The sequence below is a fragment of the Corvus brachyrhynchos genome, unplaced genomic scaffold (genome assembly GCF_000691975.1).
Source record: "Corvus brachyrhynchos isolate BGI_N302 unplaced genomic scaffold, ASM69197v1 scaffold365, whole genome shotgun sequence".
NCBI lineage: Eukaryota > Metazoa > Chordata > Aves > Passeriformes > Corvidae > Corvus > Corvus brachyrhynchos.
In genome coordinates this window covers 137978-142654 of record NW_008239544.1, presented here as the reverse complement: position 1 = coordinate 142654, position 4677 = coordinate 137978, and positions in this window count along the sequence as shown.

The following is a 4677-nucleotide window of genomic DNA, read 5'->3' as shown; positions in this document are numbered from 1 at the left end:
TTTGGCAACTGCAGACTCCCATTTTTTTTTTTTCATGGAGGGAGAATTTGGATGGAAACCCCCAAACTTTCCAAGAAAAACACCAGAACTGAAGTTGCTTAAATGCATATAAAAATTTTGGCAGGGAACAAAAGAAGTTCCAGTCCCTTTCTGTTGCTTTCTCAGTAGTTTCAGACAGTTATAGTCGGTTTACATGTTAATTAGCCAATTAATTATTGGCCAGCTATTCCTTTGGGGGGCATTTGGTGGGATGTAGGGATCTGAGGCAAACACCTGTGTGTGACACCCCTCTGACCAACGTGGGATGCTGCTCCTCATAAAACAGGTGCTTAAAGTAACAGCAAGTTTAATGGTACCCGGTGAAAAAGGAATTCCCGACAACCTGCTGGGGGAAGAGAGGAGAATGGGATCCACTCTCAGGATGGTGTGTGGCTTTAAAATGAGGGTTATTTTGGGAACAGCACCTTTGTGGCCAAGGAATGGGCAAGTTCCACTCTAAAAACGCAGCCTCGAGCAAATCTGGTCATGAGCTGATTTGGGTTTCTTGGTGTGTCCCCAGCCTGTCTTGGTGCCCCGTGGCTGGAGAAGAGGGTTTGGTCAGAAAGGGGCGTTTTGGTTATTAAAGGATTTCAGGTGGGATCTAGGAGGCTCCAGAATTTACCAGAAGCCACGCTGGAAGTCAAATAAGGCAGATTGAAAGTGTCCAAGGCCAGGCTGGATGGGGCTTGGAGCAACCTGGGATAGTGGAAGGTGTCCCTAAGGGGTGGAAGGAGCTGAGCTTTGAGACCCTGTCCAACCCAAACCATTCCACAATTCCATGATTGTGGGATGGGTTCTCTGTGGATTCTCTGATGAAGGGACTGGATGAACAATTAGAGGTGTCAGGGTGATCGTGGTGTGGTGGCCAACCATGACACTGCTGTCCCAATGCTGCAGGGGGACAGGGATTTTTCCTGGCTGGAATTCTGCAGCCCCGTGTTATAACCACCCTCTCCACTTGATTTCCACTCGTGCTTGGAGGTCTTGACCTGCCAGTCCTGCCTGGAATCCCACTGGGACTGGCTGGGAGCAGATGATCTCCCTCTCCCAAGCACCGTCCGGTTCTGAGTTATTAATAACAAGGAAATAAATGATCCAGAGTGTTTCTGGATCAATATCCCAGGAAATAAAGCATGAGGCAAGAAGGGTCTGCAGCAGGAACTCGACACACTCTGCTTCTTTAAGCAGCCACATCCATAATATCTAATAAAAACCTTGGGATCACTGGGGAATTCCGGCTGAGCGATGGATGCTGGAGGTCCTGAGCTGCCAATATTAAAATATCCTTAGAACTTTGGGGGGAGGGGGAAAGATGATTTCCTAATGGAAAAAAATATTGTCTCCAGCACGAGGGAATTCCACATTTATCCTCACTCCAGCAGGTGAAGGTGGATTTCTCACCGTACCAGGCAGGGGCCTTCATGGCTTGATTATATTTGTTGTGTGCAAATAAAGTTTAAAGCAGTAATATCTATAAATCTATATATTTACTTGCCACTTGAAAAGGTCCTGTTTCCCAAATCAGAAAATAATTATGAGTCAGATCAATTTAGAGAAGGACTTTAAGTGAAAAATGTGTTGAAAAGGGAGAAACCTTTGAGAATATTTTACCCCAAATGCAGCAAAGCAGACAGGGATCTTTGTTAAAATAACCAACACCACTTGGAAAGGAAGGAAAAGTGCTGCCAAAACTGACACACAAAATACAAACACACAAAAGGAAGAAAAGGGAAACTGGTTGTAATTAATAGACCTCAGAAGCTGGGGAAATTAAAGACAGAAGGATATTTTCCCAGAGTTTTGAGCAGAGGGGTGATCCTACGTGGAAATGGGAGGTTTATCAATAACACAGACAAGGCAGGAACACTCAGCGAGGGATTTATCCTGGTATTTAGTGGGAAAAAAGGAAATACTTTCCAGGAGTGCCCAGCAGCATCCAGCTGATGGAGCTCAGTGTTTTCAAACCAGCAGATCCGAACTGAGGGAGTTGTAAAGGAGGTGGCCAAGGAGCTGCCTGGATAGTTAATGGAGGTTTCCAGTAGGTCTTGGAAGAGCCACTGGAAGCACCAGAGGACTGGGAAAAAGCCAGCACCACGCCCACGCTCCAAGGGGGAAACAGGACACGGCGGGGTTGAAGCGTTTCAGGCTGGGAGGTTTCTGAGACAATTACTGGAACCACAAACGCTGAACTGGGTAATTAAAAGAGGGCGGTGCCATGGCAAAAACTGGTAATTAGAGAGGGGTGGTGTAATGAGGGGCAAAGAGGAGTCTGAGGGAAACAGGCAGTGGAGACCTCTGGCTTTCACCTGTGGGGGGATGAGGATGTGAGGTAGAGATAATCCCACCAGTGGAATTCCTCAGCCTTCCACACAGCCCTGGGCTTGGTGCCTGCCATAGATTGATCAGGAAAAAATACAAATCAACAGGGCCTGCATTAAATAGATTAAATAACAAAAGTGAGAGAGCCCAAGGTTCAGCTGTAAACAGGGAGCGAGCGCCTGTCTGGAGGCACCGAGGGGAGCAGCTCTGGGATGGGGAAGGATGGAGCTACAGGACAAGGGGGAATGGTTTTAAACTCAAAGAGGAGAGATTTAGATCAGATTAGGAGCAAATTCCTCCCTGTGAGAGTGGGGAGGCCCTGGCACAGGGTGCCCAGGGAAGCTGTGGCTGCCCCTGGATCCCTGGCAGTGTCCAAAGCCAGGTTGGAGCATCCTTGGATAGTGGAAGGTGTCGCTGCTCATGGCAGGGGGTGGGACTGGATTATTTTTTTATCCCCTCTAACCCAAACCATTCCATGACTCTGGGACTGAATATCCTGCCTGTGCCACCTGCATGGAGGCAAAGGCTGGGGTTCAGAGCAGGCAGGAAGAACGAGGAGTTTATTCCCTATCTCCAGCTCAGTGGGACTCCCACTTTTGGCAGCACGAGAGGAGTCAGTGGTGGCTGCAGAATCCTGAAGCAGCTGGAGGGATCAGAAGCCCTCTGAGATGGCATCAAACTTGATACAGGTAGAGATGTTTTTGAATAAACAGGGCACCTCCCTGGCTCGTAACTTTTTTGAGGATTGCTCACCTTCCACGCCTCTCCTGGGATTAAACAGGTGCTGCAGCCCCCACCAAGCACAAGAGCCAAAACATTCCCAAGGTCTCCCAACATTAGTTTGAAATGCGCCGCTTTGCAAAGTGGAATGATCCATTTTTGCTTCCCGCTCCATCCCTGCCCCAGTGAATTGAATTCCAGGAGTGTAGCATCACCTGATGTTGCCCCTAAGTTTTCTCTTCTCCACTTGGCCTCTGGCTAAACTACCCCCAAAACCAATTAAAGCCCAGAATGATACTGCAGCAAGCAGAACTGCTGCTAATCTTCCGGAAGACTGGAACTTATGGAAGTGATTGAAATGGTTGGAAATTACATTACTCGGACGAGGTCAGCCTTGGAGTTGTAAGTAGCATTTTTCTTTTTTAATATGTGGCTGCTTCAATGCTAATAATCCCACAGGTCAGGAAAAGCCAGGACCTGGGTTAAGCAGAAAGGAAAACTCCTGCGTGTCCTTGGGTTTTTCTGCGGGGTTGTGAAGAGCTGAGGAGAAAAGGATGAAACGTTTGGCACCGTGCAGCAACCCTGCGAGGGGAAATGGGTTTGCAGGGAGAGGAAGGATGGGGCTGGATAATGGGCATGTTCCAGGCATGTGGGCAATAAATTACCTCGATTGTCTTCCCCGTGCTGGGCATGGGCTGAGTGCATTCCCTGGTCACCGCCTGTATCGCATTAACCTGCTGCACACAGGACGTGTCTGTTTATCCTGCCAATTACTGCCAATCTAATCAGCTTGAGCCGGGTAAAAATAGAGCCAGTTTCCGTGTGGAAATCAGGAGGCACAAAAACAGCAGCAAAGAAGCTGATCCTGATCAGCCAAGCACATGGGAGGGAAGGTTGGCAGTGCCAGCAGCAGGAAATGGGTTGGGATGGTTTTTCCTCGTGGGCAGGTGGATCTTTTCCCCCCAGGGCTGGATTTTCCCCAGCATCCGTCAGGCAGCCTGAAGGAAGGAACTGGGGAGTGTGGGAATCACCGGCAGGCCGAGAGCTCCTCGGAGTATGGATGTTCCTGTGCTTTCAGGAGACAAGGAATAGGGCTGGAATCAGCTGGAACGGACACACGAGGGGGGCTGATGCCCAGAATAGAATCCTGGAATGGTTTGGGTGGGAAGGGACCTCAAAGCTCATCCCATTCCACCCCCATCCATGGGCAGAGACACCTCCCACTGTCCCAGGTTGCTCCCAGCCCTGTCCAACCTGGCCTTGGACACTTCCAGGGATGGGGCAGCCACAGCTGCTTTGGTCTCACTACCCTCACAGAATTCTTTCCTAAAATCTGATCTCTTTCAACTAAAAACCATTCCATGATGATGGATGGATGGATGGATGGACAGACGGATGGATGGATGGATGGATGGATGGATGGATGGATGGAGGGATGGATGGAGGGATGGATGGAGGGATGGATGGAGGGATGGATGGATGGGTGGATGGATGGGGGGGGGGATGGATGGACGGATGGATGGATGGATGGATGGATGGATGGAGGGATGGATGGATGGAGGGATGGGCGGAGGGATGGAGGGACGGAGGGATGGAGGA